Raw genomic sequence first — 9086 nt, 5'->3', positions numbered from 1 at the left:
CCGATCCAGTCCTCCCCAATCCCGCGGGTGAGCGTAGTTCAGGGACGGACAGAGGAGGAAGAGTGGGGCGGGACCTATAATTAGGAAGGAAATGGGGAGGGAGGGAGGAGGGGGATGACGGGGAGGAGGGGGATGACGGGAAGGAGATATGGAGGGAAAGAGGGAGGACGGAGGAAGAAGGCTGAAAACACGGGGAGATGTTGAGTGAGGGTCTGGAGGGGAATGGAAGTGAGATTGAATGAAGGCCTGGGCAAGTAGAGGTAGAAGACGGGGTACATTCCCACTGCTTGTGATATGTGGGGCCATTCAGCCCATCTAGGTGACACAGTCTCTCACTGCAAATTTAATTCTCTGTGACCAATTCACCCCAAGTTCCTGCAGATTCTTCCCTTTTCCCCCACCTCCCCGCACTCCACACCACTGACCTTGGGATGTGGGATGAAATCCCTAAGGTGGGAGAATTTCTGACCTTCATGCAGATACTCACAAGCAGACAGGCACACACTGAAACACTGAGCTACATCCACAAATGCTGGAGGAACTCAGCAGGCCAGGCAGCATCTTTGGATAAAAAAGTAGAGGGACGGACAGCGGGAAGGGGGACAGAGGAGGGACAGTGGCGGCGCCAGGGAGAAGGGCCTGGGGTGGGGTGAAACCCCTCGGCAGGAATGGAGAAAAAAAAAAGCTGAGGAGTAGATTTAAAATGTGGAGGTAGGGGAGAGAGAAACACCAGGTGATAGGTGAAACCTGGAGGGGGAGGGATGAAGTAGGGAGCTGGGAAGTTGATTGATGAAAGAGACAGAAGGCCATGGAAGGAATGAGACAGGGGAGGAGCACCAGGGGGAAGTGATGGGCGGATAAGGAGATAAAGTGAGAGAGGGAAAGGGGTTGGGAAATAGTGAGGGGGGGGGATTACCGGAAGCTTGTGAAGTCAATGTTCATGCCATCAGGTTGGAGGCTACCCAGAGGGAATATAAGCTGTTGTTCCTCCAACCTGAGTGTGGCCTCATCGTGACAGTGGAGGAGGCCAAGAACGGACATATCGGAATCGGAATCGGAATAGGAAGTGGAAAGTCGTTTCCACTGGTCGGTGAGACTAGAGGACACAGCCTCAAGATTTGGGGGAGCAGATTTAGGACGGAGATGAGGAGGAACTGCTTTTCCCAGAGAGTGGCGAGTCTGTGGAATTCTCTGCCCAATGAAGCAGTGGAGGCTAACTCAGTGAATACATTTAAGACGAGCGACACACATGAAAGTCGCTGGTGAATGCAGTAGGCCAGGCAGCCCGAGTCCTGACGAAGGGTCTCGGCCCGAAACGTCGACTGTACCTCTTCCTAGAGATGCTGCGTTCACCAGCAACTTTGATGTGTCCTGCTTGAGATTCCAGCATCTGCAGATTTCCTCGTGTTTGCGCATTTAAGACAAGGTAGGATAGATTTTTGAATACACGGACACTGAGATACCGACACCGGCATGAACTCAGACACACACACACACACACACTCTCACACAAAAGCGGTGGCGGAGTCGGGGATCGAACCCCTGGTCCCAAGCCCCAGGCTCTGGTCTCTCCCCCCCTCCCAACCCCCCCCGCAGCTGTCAATCAACCAGCCCGTTGCCCATGCCAACCACTCACATCCTGGCATTGTGACGTCACCCGCAAATTTTTTTTGAGTGTGTGGCAGAGCCCGGCAGCCGCCTTTAAGCGGGCGACCCCTTTAAGAGTGGTCTCCCTTCCGAACAAGTCGGCGGCCGGGCTGCGGTGCGGTGATGCTCGGCGGCGAGGGTGATGTCAGTCATTTCGTGGATTGTGGGAAAGTAAAGGAGCATCAGCTCGCCATATTTCCACCCCCTTGCATTCCAGGGATGCAAGGTCTGTTGCAGGAGCGCCCGATGTGGGAGGAGGCTGCAGCCTGAATATTCAGGGGGAGGTGAAAGAGAAACTCAAGGTAATACAGGAGCTAGCAAATAACAACGGGGGGAAAAAAAAGGGAGCAGCAACGCAGAAGCCCAGGTGCATTGGAGTTGAAAAAGGTAAACAAATACAGTTTGCAATGCTGTGTCGCTTGGATGATTCTTGCATTTCATTGCATTGATTTTTTTAAAAAAAAATCTCCGCTTTGTGCGGGTTTTAAAAGCCTCTCTCGCAATCTCACCAGCAATTCTCTGGAGAAACGAAACGATGCATAAATCACTGGGGAATGGAGGTTTTTAAAAATTCGCTTAGTTTAGCATATTCGCCGTCAGGGCGAATTAAAGCACCCTTCACTCCGTCCTCGATCGGAATCTCTTGTGAGAAGATTTTAAAATTAGCAATTTATGCATTAAAAAAAATTTAACTTGTTTGGCAAATGCTTCTATGCTTGTAAATGAATGCAGGCGGACCACTTCATCTCTTTTATAATCCATTTAAAATAATCTTGCAGATAAATTTACTCTAAGGGTAAAATCAAGGTTCATAACCATTATTCTTCATTATTTTTAAATTTGCAATGATCGCTGAATAAGAGGCCGTTATTCATGTGGGTGCTGTTACTGATTGTCGCTGGCCTGGGTAATATTCGTCGGCGGACAGTTATTCTCCCTGACGCGTGTGTTTTTTTTTGGAGGCACCGCATTGCGTCTGGCGGCTCCGTGGAGATCTGCTGCCCCTCGGTGGCTGCAAGTGGGACTGCACTTAACCCGTGGAGGGTTGAGGGGTCCGCTGTGGACCACCAGCGTGGGGGATTGGGGCAGAAAATAGCGCCCTGAGGGGTGTTTCGGACGCTGGGGCGACTGTGCAGGGTAAGAGGGCTACCTACCTGCCCGAGGCAGAGCCGGGCCGTCTGCGGCGGTGACCTTCCCTCCCGCATTTCGCCACCGTCACCGCTACACCATCGTTGCAAGTCACAGAAATCCGCACTAACGCCGCGCAGCGTGAGTCACGGAACCCCCTGCTCTCTCCGCCGACCTGCATTCTCTTGTTATTCGTCCAATCCCTCTAAACCACGGGCTCCAAACTCTTTTCTTTAAATGCCATGGTCTAATACCATTAAGCAGGGATACTCTAAATCTTTCCTATCAATGTACCCGGTCCCAAGTGTCTTTTAAATGTTAAACTGCCTCTGGCAGCTCGTTCCGTATACTCATTTTAATTGGGCATAAATAGGCTGTTCCGGTCCTTTGACCCGCGTCACCCGACAATCCCTCAATTTAACCCCAGCCTAATGGCAAGACAATTTACATTGACCAATTACCTACCAACCGGTACGTCTTTGGACTGTGGGGGAAACCCACGCCCTCACGGGAAGAACGTACAAACTCCTTACAGGCGGCGGCGGAAATTGAACCCGGGTCGCGGGTACGTTAAGCATTGTGCTGAACACTTGTGAAACTCTGTCTAAGGTCACCTCAGCCAGCCAGGGAGGGAGAAATGTCTTGGGTCTTTCTTTACACTTCAAGCCCTCCAGTCCCGGTAACAGCCTTAAACCTTGCACTCTATATATATATTTTTTAATCATTATTTCTCACACGTACATCGAAACGTACAGTGAAACGCACCGTTTGTGTCAGTGACCGACACAGTCTGAGGGTTTGCAAGTGTTGTCAACACAGCATCTCCACAACTTACTAGGCCTAACCTGGCAGCATCTCTAGGAAGAGGTGCAGTCGACGTTTCAGGCCAAGACCCTTCGTCTGACGAAGGGTCTCGGCCTGAAAGGTCGACTGCACCTCTTCCTAGAGATGCTGCCTGGCCTGCTGCATTCACCAGCAACTTTTATGTGTGTTGCTTGAATTTCCAGCATCTGCAGAATTCCTGTTGTTTTAGCCCTAACCTGTTCGTCTTTGGAAAACGGGAGGAAGCCTGCCCTGTCACGGGCAAATCGTGCAGACGGCGGCTGGAATTGAACCCGGAATCGCTGGCGCAGTGGTAGTTTTGTCCTGGCCCTAAGCTGCCCCCTTCTTTTAATGACATCCTTTCTCTAACTGGGTGGCCGGATCTGCACACGGAACTCGCACGTATTCCTTGCCAATGTCTTGTGCATCTGCAATGTAACATCCCAACTTCTGTGATCATTATTCTGAACGCCGGAGGCCAGCGGATCAACCACCTTCTGTCGCCGTCCTGTCGACCCGTGTCTTCTAACTGTTAAACTGAGATCCCATCTACAGTCATAAGCAATTCCCTCCCTCCAGCCCACGGATGCTACGTGACGCCCCGAGTTCTTCCACCAAGTTCTTTGCGCCGTGTTATTCCGGATTTGGGGGCGGCACAACGCGAGCGGTTCGGGTTCGATTCACTCCATCACCTGTGAGGCGTTTGTCCGTTCCCCCCCCCGCCCCGGCCCGGCTGCGTAGGTTTCCTCCGGGTGCCCCGGTTTCCTCCCACATTCCAAAGATGTACAGGTTGGGGTGAGTGAGCTGTGGGCATGTCACGTTGGTGGCACTTGCGGTCTGCCTCATCACACATTCGCACTGTGTTGGTCGCTGGCGGTATTTCGCGGTACATGTTGATGTACGTGACAAATAAAGCTCATTTTTTTGCGCATTGATAATTTATCAGTCTTTGTTTTTATATAGCTTTTTGTAAATTCTATTGTACTTTATTTTCTTGTAAAAGCCTGCAAGAAAGTGAATCTGAATATGTTGGTAAGACATATAGGAGCAGAATCAGGTCATTGAGTCATTTCATCGCGGCTGATCCCATTTTCCTCTCAGCCCCGGTCTCCTGCCTTCTCTCTGTATCCCTTCATGCCAACCAAGAATCTGTCAACCTCTGCCTTAAATGTACATAAAGACGCGGCCTCCACAGCTGCCTGTGGCGATGGATTCCACAGATTCACCACCTTCCAGCTGAAGAAATTCCTCCTCATCTCCGTTCTAAAAGGACACCCCTCTGTTCTGCGGGTGTGCACTCTAGTCAAACTTCCCCACCATGGGAAACACCTGCTCCACATCCACTCTATCGCGGCCTTTCACCGTTTGATAGGTTTCAACAAGGTCACCCCAGTGACTACAGGCCCAGAGCCATCAAACACTCCTCATATGACAGGCCATTCGATCCTGGAATCGTTTTCGTGAATCTTCTTTGAACCCTCTCCAATCCTTTCTAAGATAAGGACCCAAAACTGCTCACAGTCCTAGGTGAAACCTCACCAGTGCTTTATGAAGCCTCAGCATTACATCCTTGCTTTTATATTCCAGTCCTCTTGAAATGATTTCTAACATTGCATTTGCCTTCCTCGTCACAGACTCAACCTACAGATTAATAAATTCTACAAATTAACAAGGGGGCTTCCCTTCCTCCACCATCAACGCTGCCCTCAAACACAGCTCTTCCATTTTGCACTTGCCTGCTCTTACCCCATCCTCCCGCCACCCTACCAGGGATAGGGTTCCTCGTGTCCTCACCTCCAGTCTCTTCGTCCAGCACATAATTCCCTGAAACTTCTGCCACCTCCAACTGGATCCCACTACCAAGTACATCTTGCATCTTTCCCTCCTCTCCCCCCCCCCGCCGCCACTTTCTGCTTTCCGCAGGGATCGCTCCCTACGCAACTCCCTTGTCCATTCGTCCCTCCCCACTGATCTCCCTCCCGGCACTTATCCTTGCAAGCAGAACAAGTGCTCTGCCCCCTCCCTCGCTACCATTCAGGGCCCCTCCCAGGTGAGGCGACTCTTCACCTGTGGGTCTGTTGGGAGTCATATACTGCGTCAGACCCGGGGATTTGGAGGAGGTTGCTGCTGACCGTAGCACTTGGTGACAGCTGTGTAGGGACGGGGTTCGTATTCTGGAGGTGGAAAGAACAACCAGAAGACAGCCAGGAGAAATACAGCCATGGTTGCCACAACTACCACATACACATGTCACACCTGCATAGAGCTTGTGGGTCCAGGATAGGACTGTATGGCCATCAAAGATCTCACCGTTAAAGGGGTGGACGTCGTCAATGGATTTTGATGGACAACTGGAGAAGACTGTGTCTGGTGCTCCCGGTGTGGCCTCTTGTACATCGGTGAGTCCCGATGTAGATTGGGAGACCGTTTCTCCGAGCCGCTACGCTCCTTCGTCTGCCAGAAGAAATGGAATCTCCCAGTGGCCACCTAGTTTAATTCCACTTCCCATTTCCGTTTGGTTATGTCAGTTCATGGCCTCCTCCACTGTCGTGATGAGGGCCACACTGAGGATGGAGGAGCAACATCTTATATTGGCAGCCTCCAACCTGACGGCATGAACATCGATTTCTCAAACTTCCAGTAATTGCCCCCCACCTTCACGTTCCCCATCTCCCTTTTCCCCCTCTCACCTTCTCTCCTTACCTGCCCATCGCCTCCCTCTGGTGCTCCTTCCCCCTCTTTCTTTCTTCCTCGTCCTTCTGTCCTCTCCTCTCCAATTTCCCTCTTCTCCAGCCCTGGATCTCTTTCACCGGCAAACTTCCCAGCTCTTCACTCCATCCCTCCCCCTCTCCTGGTTTTACCTCTCACCTCGTGTTTCTCTCTCCTCTCCCCCACCTTTTAAATCTACTCCTCATCTTTTTTCCCTCCAGTCCTGCCGAAGGGTCTAGGCTGTACTCTTTTCCATAGACACTGCCTGGCCTGCTGAGTTCCTCCAGCATTTTGTGTTTCTTGCTGCAAATTAACCTTTAGGGAATCCTGCACAAGGACTCTCAAGTCTCTTTGCATCTCAATTTCTTTGTATTTTCTCTCCATTTAGAAAATAGTCAACCCTTTCATTCCTTCTACCATAGTGCATGACCATACACTTCCCAACACTGTATTCCATCTGCCACTTCTTTGTCCATTCTCCTAATCCGTCTAAGTCCTTCAGTAGCCTCCCTACTTCCTCAAAACAACCTGCCGCTCCACCTATCTTCGTATCGTCTGCAAACTTTGCAACGAAGCCATCAATTCCATCAGCCAAATCATTGACATATAACATAAAAAGAATCGGCCCCAACACCGACCCCTGTGGAACACCACCGGTCACCGGCAGCCAGCCAGAAAAGGCTCCCTCTATTCCCACTCCTTGCCTCCTGCCAATCAGCCACTACTTCATCCATGCAGGAATCTTTTCTGTAATATTATGGGCTCGTGGTAACAAATGGCAACGTACGCTTAGTGGCCACTTTATTAGGTACGCCTGACCGTGATTGTTCTCGGCAAATTTTTCCGCAGAAGCGGTTTGCCATTGCCACCTTCTGGGCAGTGACTTTACAAGATGGGTGACCACAGCCATTATCAGTAGTCTTTAGAGACTGTCCGCCTGGACTTGTGATCTACACTGGCTGCTCATACGACCATCCACCGGCTGTTCCCATGGGTTCATGTGACTCTGATCCGGGGGCTAAGCAGGTGCTAGGCCCAAGGGTGACCTGCAGGCTAGCGGAGGGAAGGAACGCCTCACACCTCCTTTGGTAGAGACGTATTTCCACCCCGTCTCCCAAGATGAACAGCATTCACGAGAAATTAGAGAATTTTTTTACAAGGACACAATTGGAACAAAAATGAAATAAGGTCTATCCTCGTGGTTTGCAGCCAGAATTGAGAGGAATTCATTGAAGATAGACTGAGGTACACGTGACAAATCAGGCTGATCTTTACACTAACACCTGCAAACAAATGTTCTCAAAAGTGCTGCTTCCTTTTTTTTGTTTATGATAGACCCCTTGAAGCTGACCACAAATATAATTTCAGGCTACTTGAATCAGGTAGGAATTTGCAGAAACAAGAAATTAACTTTTATTGAATATAATGCATCTAATTACGTAACAGTGCTGACGCTTTGCAATAGTTCAACTAAACTAAAAATGTTTTGTTGATGATTTTCATTTGTACTCAGTGTCTGAGGCTTCTCGCTTTAAGGTCCAACAATAATCAGCCAGCATTGATCGACTCCAGTTGCCCTAATGCAGTTTCTCCATGACGGCAATGTCCTGGTGAAACCTTTCACCGTGCTCATCACTGATTGGCAGGGAAGAAGTCTAAATGGGAATGCAGAAAATGAACCTTTAATGACGTGTTGCACTTCATGGCTCTGTATGCTTGAAGCAGGTTGCCAACCAGCTGCACGTAGTTTGGTGCTCTGTAGTTGCCAAGAAAAGTTTCCTTGAAAGCCTTCCATGCGATTTTCTCTGGTCCCACTGGAAGTTCTTCAAATTGCCTGTCATCGATGACCTGTTTGATTTGTGGACCAACAAAAATGCCTTCCTTAGTCTTGGCATCTATTATGCTGACTTGATTTACGAATTGAAAAAACAAATATAGGCGATTTCAAGAAAAACGATGGGTGGTAGGGAAATTCCATGGTGATTTTCATGATTGGCACCCCAAAATCCATAAGAATTCGGGAAGCCAAATCTTTGTTGTGTACTGTAATCAAGTCACCTCTCATCCTCCTTTGCTCCAAATAGAAAAGCCCCAGCGTGCTCAACCTCTCTAATCCAGGCAGTATCCTGGTAAATTTCCTCTGCACCCTCTCTAAGGCTCCATATTCTTCCTATAAATGGCGCAACCAGAAATGAACGCAATACTCCCAAGTGTGGTCTGACCAGGGTTCGATAGAGCTGCAACATTACCTCATGTCTCCTGCTCTTTACAATAATCGAGTCACCTCTCATCCTCCTTCGCTCCAAAGAAAAATGCCCCAGCTCGCTCAACCTCTCCTCACAAGACGTGCTCTCTAATCCAGGCAGCGTCCTCTGCACCCCCCTCCAAAGCTTCCCCGTCCTTCCTACGCGGCCTTATCTGCTAAGGACTGTAAAGCTCGTCTTTATTTGCGTGCCAAACCATACAGTGAAGTGCATAATTTGTGTCAACGGCCAACGCAGTCCGAGGATGCGCCGGGGGGCGGCCCACAAGTGTCGCCAGACCTCTGGCGCCAACGTGGCACACCCACGGCCCCCTAGTCCTAACCTGTATGTCTTTGGAATGTGGGAGGAATCGGGAGCACCGGGGGGAAACCCACGGGGGAGAATGTACAAACTCCTTCCAGGGAGTGGTGGGAATTGAACCCGCTTCACTGGCGCTGTGGAGCAAGAGTCCCCAACCTTTTCTGCACCGCGGACCGGTTTAATATTGACAATATTCTTGCAGACCGGCCAACCGGA

At 50.1% G+C, this 9086-nt stretch overlaps 1 protein-coding gene across 4 annotated transcripts in view; it reads left to right on the top strand.

Annotated features, from left to right (window-relative positions):
• The first annotated feature begins 1750 nt into the window (after positions 1-1750).
• LOC134339796 (kinesin light chain 2-like) overlaps positions 1751-9086 on the top strand; it is a 41034-nt gene continuing 33698 nt past the window's right edge. For 2 of the 4 annotated variants that reach the window (XM_063036580.1, XM_063036576.1), the window contains exon 1: positions 1751-2034. The gene's annotated coding sequence lies outside the window, so the exon portion shown is untranslated. Of the gene's footprint in view, positions 2035-2659; positions 2785-9086 lie in introns of those variants that run through there. The other 2 variants (XM_063036578.1, XM_063036579.1) reach the window with 2 other exon arrangements.

Source organism: Mobula hypostoma, chromosome 30 (genome assembly GCF_963921235.1).
Source record: "Mobula hypostoma chromosome 30, sMobHyp1.1, whole genome shotgun sequence".
NCBI lineage: Eukaryota > Metazoa > Chordata > Chondrichthyes > Myliobatiformes > Myliobatidae > Mobula > Mobula hypostoma.
The sequence above is the reverse complement of the archived record's forward strand: the minus strand, read 5'-3'. Positions and strand labels throughout refer to the sequence as shown.